The 19,385-nt window shown below is 41.8% G+C and overlaps 1 long non-coding RNA gene across 1 annotated transcript in view; it reads left to right on the top strand.

Moving 5' to 3' along the window:
• The first annotated feature begins 206 nt into the window (after nucleotides 1-206).
• LOC148134630 (uncharacterized) overlaps nucleotides 207-19,385 on the top strand; it is a 76,489-nt gene continuing 57,310 nt past the window's right edge. Inside the window, exons 1-2 of the long non-coding RNA XR_015755809.1 lie at nucleotides 207-294; nucleotides 452-562. This is a non-coding gene — a long non-coding RNA (uncharacterized LOC148134630). The remainder of the gene's footprint in view (nucleotides 295-451; nucleotides 563-19,385) is intronic.

Here is a 19,385-nt window from a genome sequence, read left to right as displayed (position 1 = left end):
TACAGGGTCCCCCTGGGAGAGTGGGTGTTAATATTTACAGGGTATCCCGGGGGGAGTGGGTGATAATATTTACAGGGTGTCCCCATCCGGGGGGAGTGGGTGTTAATATTTACAGGGTCCCCCCAGGGGGGAGTGGGTGTTAATATTTACTCTGTCTGATTGATGTGTTTACAGTAAATTGATTGAACTTTCATCGTCTCTTGCAGTTCCACGCGTGCTTAAAAATTACGCTTTTGTCACGTTGATATTAGTGACGTTCGTGACTTCTGTCATCATGATCATTCGCGTTTTAAGGTAAATCCGCGAGCTTTACTCTGTATCTAACCCCCTGTCCCTGCGTGTGGGGATGGTGGCGGGAGGGCAGCAGGAGAGGGGGAGCATTGCCTTGTATTTAATCCCGTTCCATCCCAGTCCCGGGAGTGTATGAATAACTTCATTGATTTGTCCACAGGCAGCCAGGGAGCCGACTCCCAGGATTAGGTAACATGCAGGGGGCAGAGAGTGGAGGGAGGAACGATATCTCAGAGCCTGCGAGTGCTGTTCCATCTCAGAGCCATTTCAGGTGAGAAAACATGACGACACATGACAGCTACAGGGGCTGCGGGTCTCTGTAACACACACAGGGACTGCTGTTCACTATAATACACACAGGGACTGCTGTTCACTATAATATACACAGGGACTGCTGTTCTCTATAATATACACAGGGACTGCTGTTCACTATAATACACACAGGGACTGCTGTTCACTATAATATACACAGGGACTGCTGTTCTCTATAATACACACAGGGACTGCTGTTCACTATAATATACACAGGGACTGCTGTTCACTATAATATACACAGGGACTGCTGTTCACTACAATACACACAGGGACTGCTGTTCACTATAATATACACAGGGACTGCTGTTCTCTATAATACACACAGGGACTGCTGTTCACTATAATATACACAGGGACTACTGTTCACTAGAATACACACAGAGACTGCTGTTCACTATAATACACACAGGGACTGCTGTACACTCTAATACACACAGAGACTGCTGTTCACTATAATACACACAGGGACTGCTGTTCACTATAATATACACAGGGACTGCTGTTCTCTATAATACACACAGGGACTGCTGTTCACTATAATATACACAGGGACTACTGTTCACTATAATACACACAGGGACTGCTGTTCACTATAATATACACAGGGACTGCTGTTCACTATAATACACACAGGGACTGCTGTTCTCTATAATACACACAGGGACTACTGTTCACTATAATACACACAGGGACTGCTGTTCACTATAATACACACAGGGACTGCTGTTCACTATAATATACACAGGGAATGCTGTTCACTATAATACACACAGGGACTGCTGTTCTCTATAATACACACAGGGACTGCTGTTCACTATAATATACACAGAGACTGCTGTTCACTATAATACACACAGGGACTGCTGTTCACTATAATACACACAGGGACTGGTGTTCACTATAATATACACATGGACTGCTGTTCACTATAATACACACAGGGACTGCTGTTCACTATAATACACACAGAGACTGGTGTTCACTATAATATACACAGGGACTGCTGTTCACTATAATATACACAGGGACTGCTGTTCACTAAAATACACACAGGGACTGCTGTTCTCTATAATACACACAGGGACTGCTGTTCACTATAATACACACAGGGACTCCTGTTCACTACAATACACACAGGGACTGCTGTTCACTATAATATATACAGGGTCTGCTGTTCACTATAATACACACAGGGACTGCTGTTCACTATAATATACACAGGGACTGCTGTTCTCTTTAATACACACAGGGACTGCTGTTCTCTATAATACACACAGGGACTGCTGTTCACTATAATACACACAGGGACTGCTGTTCCCTATAATACACACAGGGACTGCTGTTCACTATAATATACACAGGGACTGCTGTTCACTATAATATACACAGGGACTGCTGTTCACTATAATACACACAGGGACTGCTGTTCACTATAATATACACAGGGACTGCTGTTCACTATAATATACACAGGGACTGCTGTTCACTATAATATACACAGGGACTGCTGTTCACTATAATATACACAGGGACTGCTGTTCTCTATAATATACACCGGGACTGCTGTTCACTAAAGTACACACAGGGACTGCTGTTCTCTATAATACACACAGGGGCTGCTGTTCTCTATAATACACACAGGGACTGCTGTTCTCTATAATACACACAGGGACTGCTGTTCTCTATAATACACACAGGGTCTGCTGTTCACTATAATACACACAGGGACTGCTGTTCTCTATAATATACACAGGGACTGCTGTTCACTATAATACACACAGGGACTGCTGTTCACTATAATATACACAGGGACTGCTGTTCACTGTAATATACACAGGGACTGCTGTTCACTGTAATATACACAGGGACTGCTGTTCACTATAATACACACAGGGGCTGCTATTCTCTATAATACACACAGGGACTGCTGTTCTCTATAATACACACAGGGACTGCTCTTCTCTATAATATACACAGGGACTGCTGTTCACTATAATACACAGAGGGACTGCTGTTCACTATAATACACACAGGGACTGCTGTTCACTATAATACACACAGGGACTGCTGTTCACTATAATACACACAGGGACTGCTGTTCTCTATAATACACACAGGGACTGCTGTTCTCTATAATATACACAGGGACTGCTGTTCATTATAATATACACTGGGACAGCTGTTCTCTATAATATACACAGGGACTGCTGTTCACTATAATATACACAGGGACTGCTGTTCACTATAATACACACAGGGACTGCTGTTCACTATAATATACACAGGGACTGCTGTTCACTATAATACACACAGGGACTGCTGTTCTCTATAATATACACAGGGACTGCTGTTCACTATAATACACACAGGGACTGCTGTTCACTATAATATACACAGGGACTGCTGTTCACTATAATATACACAGGGACTGCTGTTCTCTATAATACACACAGGGACTGCTGTTCACTATAATATACACAGGGACTGCTGTTCACTATAATACACACAGGGACTGCTGTTCACTACAATATACACAGGGACTGCTGTTCTCTATAATACACACAGGGACTGCTGTTCACTATAATATACACAGGGACTGCTGTTCACTATAATACACACAGGGACTGCTGTTCACTATAATACACACAGGGACTGCTGTTCACTATAATATACACAGGGACTGCTGTTCTCTAGAAGACACACAGGGACTGCTGTTCTCTATAATACACACAGGGACTGCTGTTCTCTATAATATACACAGGGACTGCTGTTCACTATAATACACACAGGGACTGCTGTTCACTATAATATACACAGGGACTGCTGTTCTCTATAATATACACAGGGACTGCTGTTCACTATAATACACACAGGGACTGCTGTTCACTATAATATACACAGGGACTGCTGTTCACTATAATACACACAGGGACTGCTGTTCACTATAATATACACAGGGACTGCTGTTCACTATAATATACACAGGGACTGCTGTTCACTACAATACACACAGGGACTGCTGTTCACTATAATATACACAGGGACTGCTGTTCTCTATAATACACACAGGGACTGCTGTTCACTATAATATACACAGGGACTGCTGTTCACTATAATATACACAGGGACTGCTGTTCACTACAATACACACAGGGACTGCTGTTCACTATAATATACACAGGGACTGCTGTTCTCTATAATACACACAGGGACTGCTGTTCACTATAATATACACAGGGACTACTGTTCACTAGAATACACACAGAGACTGCTGTTCACTATAATACACACAGGGACTGCTGTACACTCTAATACACACAGAGACTGCTGTTCACTATAATACACACAGGGACTGCTGTTCACTATAATATACACAGGGACTGCTGTTCTCTATAATACACACAGGGACTGCTGTTCACTATAATATACACAGGGACTACTGTTCACTATAATACACACAGGGACTGCTGTTCACTATAATACACACAGGGACTGCTGTTCACTATAATATACACAGGGACTGCTGTTCACTATAATACACACAGGGACTGCTGTTCTCTATAATACACACAGGGACTACTGTTCACTATAATACACACAGGGACTGCTGTTCACTATAATACACACAGGGACTGCTGTTCACTATAATATACACAGGGACTGCTGTTCACTATAATACACACAGGGACTGCTGTTCTCTATAATACAGACAGGGACTGCTGTTCACTATAATATACACAGAGACTGCTGTTCACTATAATACACACAGGGACTGCTGTTCACTATAATACACACAGGGACTGGTGTTCACTATAATATACACATGGACTGCTGTTCACTATAATACACACAGGGACTGCTGTTCACTATAATACACACAGGGACTGGTGTTCACTATAATATACACAGGGACTGCTGTTCACTATAATATACACAGGGACTGCTGTTCACTAAAATACACACAGGGACTGCTGTTCTCTATAATACACACAGGGACTGCTGTTCTCTATAATACACACAGGGACTGCTGTTCACTATAATACACACAGGGACTCCTGTTCACTACAATACACACAGGGACTGCTGTTCACTATAATATATACAGGGTCTGCTGTTCACTATAATACACACAGGGACTGCTGTTCACTATAATATACACAGGGACTGCTGTTCACTAAAATACACACAGGGACTGCTGTTCTCTATAATACACACAGGGACTGCTGTTCTCTATAATACACACAGGGACTGCTGTTCACTATAATACACACAGGGACTGCTGTTCCCTATAATACACACAGGGACTGCTGTTCACTATAATATACACAGGGACTGCTGTTCACTATAATACACACAGGGGCTGCTGTTCTCTATAATACACACAGGGACTGCTGTTCTCTATAATACACACAGGGACTGCTGTTCACTATAATACACACAGGGTCTGCTGTTCACTATAATACACACAGGGACTGCTGTTCTCTATAATATACACAGGGACTGCTGTTCTCTATAATACACACAGGGTCTGCTGTTCACTATAATACACACAGGGACTGCTGTTCTCTATAATACACACAGGGTCTGCTGTTCACTATAATACACACAGGGACTGCTGTTCTCTATAATATACACAGGGACTGCTGTTCTCTATAATATACACAGGGACTGCTGTTCACTATAATACACACAGGGACTGCTGTTCTCTGTAATATACACAGGGACTACTGTTCACTATAATACACACAGGGACTGCTGTTCACTATAATATACACAGGGACTGCTGTTCACTATAATATACACAGGGACTGCTGTTCACTATAATACACACAGGGACTGCTGTTCACTCTAATATACACAGGGACTGCTGTTCTCTATAATATACACAGGGACTGCTGTTCACTATAATATACACAGGGACTGCTGTTCACTATAATACACACAGGGACTGCTGTTCTCTGTAATATACACAGGGACTACTGTTCACTATAATACACACAGGGACTGCTGTTCACTATAATATACACAGGGACTGCTGTTCACTATAATATACACAGGGACTGCTGTTCTCTATAATATACACAGGGACTACTGTTCACTATAATACACACAGGGACTGCTGTTCACTATAATATACACAGGGACTGCTGTTCACTATAATATACACAGGGACTGCTGTTCACTATAATACACACAGGGACTGCTGTTCACTCTAATATACACAGGGACTGCTGTTCTCTATAATATACACAGGGACTGCTGTTCACTATAATATACACAGGGACTGCTGTTCACTATAATACACACAGGGACTGCTGTTCTCTGTAATATACACAGGGACTACTGTTCACTATAATACACACAGGGACTGCTGTTCACTATAATATACACAGGGACTGCTGTTCACTATAATATACACAGGGACTGCTGTTCACTATAATACACACAGGGACTGCTGTTCACTCTAATATACACAGGGACTGCTGTTCTCTATAATATACACAGGGACTGCTGTTCTCTATAATACACACAGGGACTGCTGTTCACTATAATATACGCAGGGACTGCTGTTCTCTATAATATACACAGGGACAGCTGTTCACTATAATACACACAGGGACTGCTGTTCACTATAATATACACAGGGACTGCTGTTCTCTATAATATACACAGGGACAGCTGTTCCCTATAATACGCACAGGGTCTGCTGTTCTCTATAATACACACAGGGACTGCTGTTCACTTTAATATTCACAGGGACTGCTGTTCTCTATAATATACACACAGGGACTGCTGTTCCCTATAATATACACAGGGTCTGCTGTTCACTATAATACACACAGGGACTGCTGTTCACTATAATATACACAGGGACTGCTGTTCTCTATAATATACACAGGGACTGCTGTTCACTATAATACACACAGGGACTGCTGTTCACTATAATACACACAGGGACTGCTGTTCACTATAATATACACAGGGACTGCTGTTCTCTATAATATCCACAGGAACTGCTGTTCTCTATAATACACACAGGGACTGCTGTTCACTATAATATACACAGGGACTGCTGTTCTCTATAATATACACAGGGACTGCTGTTCACTATAATACACACAGGGACTGCTGTTCACTATAATATACACAGGGACTACTGTTCACTATAATACACACAGGGACTGCTGTTCACTATAATATACACAGGGACTGCTGTTCACTATAATACACACAGGGACTGCTGTTCACTATAATATACACAGAGACTGCTGTTCACTATAATACACACAGGGACTGCTGTTCTCTATAATACACACAGGGACTGCTGTTCACTATAATATACACAGGGACTGCTGTTCACTATAATACACACAGGGACTGCTGTTCACTATAATATACACAGGGACTGCTGTTCACTGTAATACACACAGGGACTGCTGTTCACTGTAATACACACAGGGACTGCTGTTCACTATAATACACACAGGGACTGCTGTTCACTATAATATACACAGGGACTGCTGTTCTCTATAATATACACAGGGGCTGCTGTTCTCTATAATATACACAGGGACTGCTGTTCTCTATAATATACACAGGGACTGCTGTTCACTATAATGCACACAGGGACTGCTGTTCACTATAATATACACACAGGGACTGCTGTTCACTATAATACACACAGGGACTGCTGTTCTCTATAATACACACAGGGACTGCTGTTCACTATAATATACACAGGGACTGCTGTTCACTATAATATACACAGGGACTGCTGTTCACTATAATATACACAGGGATTGCTGTTCACTATAATACACACAGGGACTGCTGTTCTCGAGAATATACACAGGGACTGCTGTTCACTATAATACACACAGGGACTGCTGTTCACTATAATACACACAGGGACTGCTGTTCACTATTATACACACAGGGACTGCTGTTCACTATAATACACACAGGGACTGCTGTTCACTATAATATACACAGGGGCTGCTGTTCACTATAATACACACAGTGACTGCTGTTCACTATAATATACACAGGGACTGCTGGTCTCTATAATACACACAGGGACTGCTGTTCACTTTCATACACACAGGGACTGCTGTTCACTATAATACACACAGGGACTGCTGTTCACTATAATATACACAGGGACTGCTGTTCTCTATAATACACACAGGGACTGCTGTTCACTATAATATACACAGGGACTGCTGTTCACTATAATATACACAGGGACTGCTGTTCACTATAATATACACAGGGACTGCTGTTCTCTATAATACACACAGGGACTGCTGTTCACTATAATACACACAGGGACTGCTGTTCACTATAATACACACAGGGACTGCTGTTCACTATAATACACACAGGGACTGCTGTTCTCTATAATACACACAGGGACTGCTGTTCACTATAATACACACAGGGACTGCTGTTCACTATAATACACACAGGGGCTGCTGTTCACTATAATACACACAGTGACTGCTGTTCACTATAATATACACAGGGACTGCTGTTCACTATAATACACACAGGGACTGCTGTTCACTATTATACACACAGGGACTGCTGTTCACTATAATACACACAGGGACTGCTGTTCTCTATAATACACACAGGGACTGCTGTTCACTATAATACACACAGGGACTGCTGTTCACTATAATATACACAGGGACTGAGGTTCACTATAATACACACAGGGACTGCTGTTCACTATAATACACACAGGGACTGCTGTTCACTATAATATACACAGGGACTGCTGTTCACTCTAATACACACAGGGACTGCTGTTCACTATAATACACACAGGGACTGCTGTTCACTATAATACACACAGGGACTGCTGTTCACTATAATACACACAGGGACTGCTGTTCACTATAATCCACACAGGGACTGCTGTTCACTATAATACACACAGGGACTGCTGTTCTCTATAATACACACAGGGACTGCTGTTCACTATAATACACACAGGGACTGCTGTTCACTATAATACACACAGGGACTGCTGTTCACTATAATATACACAGGGACAGCTGTTCTCTATAATACACACAGGGACTGCTGTTCACTATAATATACACAGGGACTGCTGTTCACTATAATACACACAGGGACTGCTGTTCACTATAATATACACAGGGACTGATGTTCTCTTTCATACACACAGGGACTGCTGTTCACTATAATATACACAGGGACTGCTGTTCACTATAATACACACAGGGACTGCTGTTCACTGTAATATACACAGGGACTGCTGTTCGCTATAATACACACAGGGACTGCTGTTCTCTATAATATACACAGGGACTGCTGTTCACTATAATACACACAGGGACTGCTGTTCACCATAATACACACAGGGACTGCTGTTCTCTATAATATACACAGAGACTGCTGTTCACTATAATATACACAGGGACTGCTGTTCACTATAATACACACAGGGACTGCTGTTCACTATAATACACACAGGGACTGCTGTTCCCTATATTTTACACAGGGTCTGCTGTTCACTATAATACACACAGGGACTGCTGTTCTCTATAATATACACAGGGTCTGCTGTTCACTATAATACACACAGGGACTGCTGTTCCCTATAATATACACAGGGTCTGCTGTTCACTATAATACACACAGGGACTGCTGTTCACTGTAATATACACAGGGACTGCTGTTCACTATAATACACACAGGGACTGCTGTTCACTATAATACACACAGGGACTGCTGTTCACTATAATATACACAGGGACTGCTGTTCTCTATAATATACACAGGGACTGCTGTTCACTATAATACACACAGGGACTGCTGTTCACTATAATATACACAGGGACTGCTGTTCCCTATAATATACACAGGGACTGCTGTTCACTATAATATACACAGGGACTGCTGTTCACTATAATACACACAGGGTCTGCTGTTCTCTGTAATATACACAGGGACTGCTGTTCACTATAATATACGCAGGGACTGCTGTTCTCTATAATATACACAGGGACTACTGTTCACTATAATATACACAGGGGCTGCTGTTCTCTATAATATACACAGGGACTGCTGTTCACTATAATACACACAGGGACTGCTGTTCACTATAATACACACAGGGACTGCTGTTCACTATAATATACGCAGGGACTGCTATTCTCTATAATACACACAGGGACTGCTGTTCACTATAATATACACAGGGACTGCTGTTCTCTATAATATACACAGGGACTGCTGTTCACTATAATATACACAGGGACTGCTGTTCACTATAATATACACAGGGACTGCTGTTCACTATAATACACACAGGGACTGCTGTTCACTATAATACACACAGGGTCTGCTGTTCACTATAATATACACAGGGACTGCTGTTCTCTATAATATACACAGGGACTGCTGTTCACTATAATATACACAGGGACTGCTGTTCACTAGAATACACACAGGGACTGCTGTTCTCTATAATATACACAGGGACTGCTGTTCACTATAATATACGCAGGGACTGCTGTTCTCTATAATATACACAGGGACTGCTGTTCACTATAATACACACAGGGACTGCTGTTCACTATAATACACACAGGGACTGCTGTTCACTATAATATACGCAGGGACTGCTGTTCTCTAATATATACACAGGGACAGCTGTTCACTATAATATTCAGAGGGACTGCTGTTCTCTATAATTTACACACAGGGACTGCTGTTCCCTATAATATACACAGGGTCTGCTGTTCACTATAATACACACAGGGACTGCTGTTCACTATAATACACACAGGGACTGCTGTTCACTATAATATACACAGGGACTGCTGTTCTCTATAATATCCACAGGGACTGCTGTTCTCTATAATACACATAGGGACTGCTGTTCACTATAATATACACAGGGACTGCTGTTCTCTATAATATACACAGGGACTGCTGTTCACTATAATATACACAGGGACTGCTGTTCTCTATAATATACACAGGGACTGCTGTTCACTATAATATACACATGGACTGCTGTTCACTATAATACACACAGGGACTGCTGTTCACTATAATATACACAGGGACTGCTGTTCACTGTAATACACACAGGGACTGCTGTTCACTATAATATACACAGGGACTACTGTTCACTATAATACACACAGGGACTGCTGTTCACTATAATATACACAGGGACTGCTGTTCACTATAATACACACAGGGACTGCTGTTCACTATAATATACACAGGGACTGCTGTTCACTATAATACACACAGGGACTGCTGTTGTCTATAATACACACAGGGACTGCTGTTCTTTATAATATACACAGGGACTGCTGTTCACTATAATATACACAGGGACTGCTGTTCACTATAATACACACAGGGACTGCTGTTCTCTGTAATATACACAGGGACTACTGTTCACTATAATACACACAGGGACTGCTGTTCTCTATAATATACACAGGGACTGCTGTTCTCTATGATACACACAGGGACTGCTGTTCTCTATAATATACACAGGGACTGCTGTTCACTATAATATACACAGGGACTGCTGTTCACTATAATACACACAGGGACTGCTGTTCACTATAATATACACAGGGACTGCTGTTCTCTATAATACACACAGGGACTGCTGTTCACTATAATACACACAGGGACTGCTGTTCACTATAATACACACAGGGACTGCTGTTCACTATAATACACACAGGGACTGCTGTTCACTATAATATACACAGGGACTACTGTTCACTATAATACACACAGGGACTGCGGTTCACTATAATATACACAGGGACTGCTGTTCACTATAATACACACAGGGACTGCTGTTCACTATAATATACACAGGGACTGATGTTCACTATAATATACACAGGGGCTGCTGTTCTCTATAATATACACAGGGACTGCTGTTCTCTATAATATACACAGGGACTGCTGTTCACTATAATACACACAGGGACTGCTGTTCTCTATAATATACACAGGGACTGCTGTTCTCTATGATACACACAGGGACTGCTGTTCTCTATAATATACACAGGGACTGCTGTTCACTATAATATACACAGGGACTGCTGTTCACTATAATACACACAGGGACTGCTGTTCACTATAATATACACAGGGACTGCTGTTCTCTATAATACACACAGGGACTGCTGTTCACTATAATACACACAGGGACTGCTGTTCACTATAATACACACAGGGACTGCTGTTCACTATAATACACACAGGGACTGCTGTTCACTATAATACACACAGGGACTGCTGTTCTCTATAATACACACAGGGGCTGCTGTTCAATATAATACACACAGTGACTGCTGTTCACTATAATATACACAGGGACTGCTGTTCACTATAATACACACAGGGACTGCTGTTCACTATTATACACACAGGGACTGCTGTTCACTATAATACACACAGGGACTGCTGTTCTCTATAATACACACAGGGACTGCTGTTCACTATAATACACACAGGGACTGCTGTTCACTATAATATACACAGGGACTGAGGTTCACTATAATACACACAGGGACTGCTGTTCAGTATAATACACACAGGGACTGCTGTTCACTATAATATACACAGGGACTGCTGTTCACTCTAATACACACAGGGACTGCTGTTCACTATAATACACACAGGGACTGCTGTTCACTATAATACACACAGGGACTGCTGTTCACTATAATCCACACAGGGACTGCTGTTCACTATAATACACACAGGGACTGCTGTTCTCCACAATACACACAGGGACTGCTGTTCACTATAATACACACAGGGACTGCTGTTCACTATAATACACACAGGGACTGCTGTTCACTATAATATACACAGCGACTGCTGTTCACTATAATACACACAGGCACTGCTGTTCACTATAATACACGCAGGGACTGCTGTTCTCTATAATACACACAGGGACTGCTGTTCTCTATAAGATACACAGGGACTGCTGTTCACTATAATATACACAGGGACTGCTGTTCACTGAAATACACACAGGGACTGCTGTTCTCTATAATACACACAGGGACTGCTGTTCACTTTAATATTCACAGGGACTGCTGTTCTCTATAATATACACAGGGACTGCTGTTCTCTATAATACACACAGGGACTGCTGTTCACTATAATACACACAGGGACTGCTGTTCACTTTAATATTCACAGGGACTGCTGTTCTCTATAATATACACAGGGACTGCTGTTCACTATAATACACGCAGGGACTGCTGTTCTCTATAATACACACAGGGACTGCTGTTCACTATAATACACACAGGGACTGCTGTTCACTTTAATATTCACAGGGACTGCTGTTCTCTATAATATACACACAGGGACTGCTGTTCACTATAATACACGCAGGGACTGCTGTTCTCTATAATACACACAGGGACTGCTGTTCACTATAATACACACAGGGACTGCTGTTCACTATAATACACACAGGGACTGCTGTTCTCTATAATATACACAGGGACTGCTGTTCACTATAATACACACAGGGACTGCTGTTCTCTATAATACACACAGGGACTGCTGTTCACTATAATACACACAGGGACTGCTGTTCTCTAGAATACACACAGGGACTGCTGTTCACTATAATACACACAGGGACTGCTGTTCACTATAATATACGCAGGGACTGCTGTTCTCTATAATATACACAGGGACTACTGTTCACTATAATATACACAGGGGCTGCTGTTCTCTATAATATACACAGGGACTGCTGTTCACTATAATACACACAGGGACTGCTGTTCACTATAATACACACAGGGACTGCTGTTCACTATAATATACGCAAGGACTGCTATTCTCTATAATACACACAGGGACTGCTGTTCACTATAATATACACAGGGACTGCTGTTCTCTATAATATACACAGGGACTGCTGTTCACTATAATATACACAGGGACTGCTGTTCACTATAATATACACAGGGACTGCTGTTCACTATAATACACACAGGGACTGCTGTTCACTATAATATACACAGGGACTGCTGTTCTCTATAATATACACAGGGACTGCTGTTCACTATAATATACACAGGGACTGCTGTTCACTATAATACACACAGGGACTGCTGTTCTCTATAATATACACAGGGACTGCTGTTCACTATAATATACGCAGGGACTGCTGTTCTCTATAATATACACAGGGACTGCTGTTCACTATAATACACACAGGGACTGCTGTTCACTATAATACACACAGGGACTGCTGTTCACTATAATATACGCAGGGACTGCTGTTCTCTATAATATACACAGGGACAGCTGTTCACTATAATACACACAGGGACTGCTGTTCACTATAATATACACAGGGACTGCTGTTCTCTATAATATACACAGGGACAGCTGTTCCCTATAATACGCACAGGGTCTGCTGTTCTCTATAATACACACAGGGACTGCTGTTCACTTTAATATTCACAGGGACTGCTGTTCTCTATAATATACACACAGGGACTGCTGTTCCCTATAATATACGCAGGGTCTGCTGTTCACTATAATACACACAGGGACTGCTGTTCACTATAATATACACAGGGACTGCTGTTCTCTATAATATACACAGGGACTGCTGTTCACTATAATACACACAGGGACTGCTGTTCACTATAATACACACAGGGACTGCTGTTCACTATAATATACACAGGGACTGCTGTTCTCTATAATATCCACAGGGACTGCTGTTCTCTATAATACACACAGGGACTGCTGTTCACTATAATATACACAGGGACTGCTGTTCTCTATAATATACACAGGGACTGCTGTTCACTATAATATACACAGGGACTGCTGTTCTCTATAATATACACAGGGACTGCTGTTCACTATAATACACACATGGACTGCTGTTCACTATAATACACACAGGGACTGCTGTTCACTATAATATACACAGGGACTGCTGTTCACTGTAATACACACAGGGACTGCTGTTCACTATAATATACACAGGGACTGCTGTTCACTATAATACACACAGGGACTGCTGTTCACTATAATATACACAGGGACTGCTGTTCACTGTAATACACACAGGGACTGCTGATCACTATAATACACACAGGGACTGCTGTTCACTATAATATACACAGGGACTGCTGTTCACTATAATATACACAGGGGCTGCTGTTCTCTATAATATACACAGGGACTGCTGTTCTCTATAATATACACAGGGACTGCTGTTCACTATAATACACACAGGGACTGCTGTTCTCTATAATATACACAGGGACTGCTGTTCTCTATGATACACACAGGGACTGCTGTTCTCTATAATATACACAGGGACTGCAGTTCTCTATAATACACACAGGGACTGCTGTTCACTATCATATACACAGGGACTGCTGTTCACTATAATACACACAGGGACTGCTGTTCACTATAATATACACAGGGACTGCTGTTCTCTATAATACACACAGGGACTGCTGTTCACTATAATACACACAGGGACTGCTGTTCACTATAATACACACAGGGACTGCTGTTCTCTATAATATACACAGGGACTGCTGTTCACTATAATATACACAGGGACTGCTGTTCACTATAATATACACAGGGACTGCTGTTCACTATAATACACACAGGGACTGCTGTTCACTATAATACACACAGGGACTGCTGTTCACTATAATATACACAGGGACTGCTGTTCTCTATAATATACACAGGGACTGCTGTTCACTATAATATACACAGGGACTGCTGTTCACTATAATATACACAGGGACTGCTGTTCACTATAATACACACAGGGACTGCTGTTCACTATAATACACACAGGGACTGCTGTTCACTATAATATACACAGGGACTGCTGTTCTCTATAATATACACAGGGACTGCTGTTCACTATAATATACACAGGGACTGCTGTTCACTATAATACACACAGGGACTGCTGTTCTCTATAATATACACAGGGACTGCTGTTCACTATAATATACACAGGGACTGCTGTTCACTATAATATACACAGGGACTGCTGTTCACTATAATATACGCAGGGACTGCTGTTCTCTATAATATACACAGGGACTGCTGTTCACTATAATACACACAGGGACTGCTGTTCACTATAATACACACAGGGACTGCTGTTCACTATAATATACGCAGGGACTGCTGTTCTCTATAACATACACAGGGACAGCTGTTCACTATAATACACACAGGGACTGCTGTTCACTATAATATACACAGGGACTGCTGTTCACTATAATACACACAGGGACTGCTGTTCTCTATAATATACACAGGGACAGCTGTTCCCTATAATACGCACAGGGTCTGCTGTTCTCTATAATACACACAGGGACTGCTGTTCACTTTAATATTCACAGGGACTGCTGTTCTCTATAATATACACACAGGGACTGCTGTTCCCTATAATATACACAGGGTCTGCTGTTCACTATAATACACACAGGGACTGCTGTTCACTATAATATACACAGGGACTGCTGTTCTCTATAATATACACAGGGACTGCTGTTCACTATAATACACACAGGGACTGCTGTTCACTATAATACACACAGGGACTGCTGTTCTCTATAATATACACAGGGACTGCTGTTCTCTATAATATCCACAGGGACTGCTGTTCTCTATAATACACACAGGGACTGCTGTTCACTATAATATACACAGGGACTGCTGTTCTCTATAATATACACAGGGACTGCTGTTCACTATAATATACACAGGGACTGCTGTTCTCTATAATATACACAGGGACTGCTGTTCACTATAATATACACATGGACTGCTGTTCACTATAATACACACAGGGACTGCTGTTCACTATAATATACACAGGGACTGCTGTTCACTGTAATACACACAGGGACTGCTGTTCACTATAATATACACAGGGACTACTGTTCACTATAATACACACAGAGACTGCTGTTCACTATAATATACACAGGGACTGCTGTTCACTATAATACACACAGGGACTGCTGTTCACTATAATATACAAAGGGACTGTTCTTCACTATAATACACACAGGGACTGCTGTTCTCTATAATACACACAGGGACTGCTGTTCACTATAATATACACAGGGACTGCTGTTCACTATAATATACACAGGGACTGCTGTTCACTATAATACACACAGGGACTGCTGTTCACTATAATATACACAGGGACTGCTGTTCACTGTAATACACACAGGGACTGCTGATCACTATAATACACACAGGGACTGCTGTTCACTATAATATACACAGGGACTTCTGTTCACTATAATATACACAGGGGCTGCTGTTCTCTATAATATACACAGGGACTGCTGTTCTCTATAATATACACAGGGACTGCTGTTCACTATAATACACACAGGGACTGCTGTTCTCTATAATATACACAGGGACTGCTGTTCTCTATGATACACACAGGGACTGCTGTTCTCTATAATATACACAGGGACTGCAGTTCTCTATAATACACACAGGGACTGCTGTTCACTATCATATACACAGGGACTGCTGTTCACTATAATATACACAGGGACTGCTGTTCAATATAATATACACAGGGACTGCTGTTCACTATAATACACACAGGGACTGCTGTTCACTATAATATACACAGGGACTGCTGTTCACTATAATACACACAGGGACTGCTGTTCACTATTATACACACAGGGACTGCTGTTCACTATAATACACACAGGGACTGCAGTTCTCTATAATACACACAGGGACTGCTGTTCACTATCATATACACAGGGACTGCTGTTCACTATAATATACACAGGGACTGCTGTTCACTATAATATACACAGGGACTGCTGTTCACTATAATACACACAGGGACTGCTGTTCTCCATAATATACACAGGGACTGCTGTTCACTATAATATACACAGGGACTGCTGTTCACTATAATACACACAGGGACTGCTGTTCACTATTATACACACAGGGACTGCTGTTCACTATAATACACACAGGGACTGCTGTTCACTATAATATACACAGGGGCTGCTGTTCACTATAATACACACAGTGACTGCTGTTCACTATAATATACACAGGGACTGCTGTTCTCTATAATACACACAGGGACTGCTGTTCACTATCATATACACAGGGACTGCTGTTCACTATAATATACACAGGGACTGCTGTTCACTATAATATACACAGGGACTGCTGTTCACTATAATACACACAGGGACTGCTGTTCTCCATAATATACACAGGGACTGCTGTTCACTATAATATACACAGGGACTGCTGTTCACTATAATACACACAGGGACTGCTGTTCACTATTATACACACAGGGACTGCTGTTCACTATAATACACACAGGGACTGCTGTTCACTATAATATACACAGGGGCTGCTGTTCACTATAATACACACAGGGACTGCTGTTCTCTATAATATACACAGGGACTGCTGTTCTCTATAATACACACAGGGACTGCTGTTCACTATAATACACACAGGGACTGCTGTTCACTATAATACACACAGGGACTGCTGTTCTCTATAATACACACAGGGACTGCTGTTCACTATAATATACACAGGGACTGCTGTTCACTATAATATACACAGGGACTGCTGTTCACTATAATATACACAGAGACTGCTGTTCTCTATAATACACACAGGGACTGCTGTTCACTATAATACACACAGGGACTGCTGTTCACTATAATACACACAGGGACTGCTGTTCACTATAATACACACAGGGACTGCTGTTCTCTATAATACACACAGGGACTGCTGTTCACTATAATACACACAGGGACTGCTGTTCACTATAATATACACAGGGACTGCTGTTCACTATAATACACACAGGGGCTGCTGTTCACTATAATACACACAGTGACTGATGTTCACTATAATATACACAGGGACTGCTGTTCACTATAATACACACAGGGACTGCTGTTCACTATTATACACACAGGGACTGCTGTTCACTATAATACACACAGGGACTGCTGTTCTCTATAATACACACAGGGACTGCTGTTCACTATAATACACACAGGGACTGCTGTTCACTATAATATACACAGGGACTGAGGTTTACTATAATACACACAGGGACTGCTGTTCACTATAATACACACAGGGACTGCTGTTCACTATAATATACACAGGGACTGCTGTTCACTCTAATACACACAGGGACTGCTGTTCACTATAATACACACAGGGACTGCTGTTCACTAGAATACACACAGGGATTGCTGTTCACTATAATCCACACAGGGACTGCTGTTCACTATAATACACACAGGGACTGCTGTTCACTATAATACACACAGGGACTGCTGTTCACTATAATACACACAGGGACTGCTGTTCACTATAATATACACAGGGACTGCTGTTCTCTATAATACACACAGGGTCTGCTGTTCACTATAATATACACAGGGACTGCTGTTCTCTATAATACACACAGGGACTGCTGTTCACTATAATATACACAGGGACTGCTGTTCACTATAATATACACAGGACTGCTGTTCACTATAATATACACAGGGACTGCTGTTCTCTATAATACACACAGGGACTGCTGTTCACTATAATACACACAGGGACTGCTGTTCTCTATAATACACACAGGGACTGCTGTTCACTATAATACACACAGGGACTGCTGTTCACTATAA

The sequence above is a fragment of the Chiloscyllium plagiosum genome, unplaced genomic scaffold (genome assembly GCF_037043375.1).
Source record: "Chiloscyllium plagiosum isolate Xiang-an unplaced genomic scaffold, Cpla_swu_hap1 HiC_scaffold_53Y, whole genome shotgun sequence".
NCBI classification, from domain to species: domain Eukaryota; kingdom Metazoa; phylum Chordata; class Chondrichthyes; order Orectolobiformes; family Hemiscylliidae; genus Chiloscyllium; species Chiloscyllium plagiosum.
The sequence above is the reverse complement of the archived record's forward strand: the minus strand, read 5'-3'. Positions and strand labels throughout refer to the sequence as shown.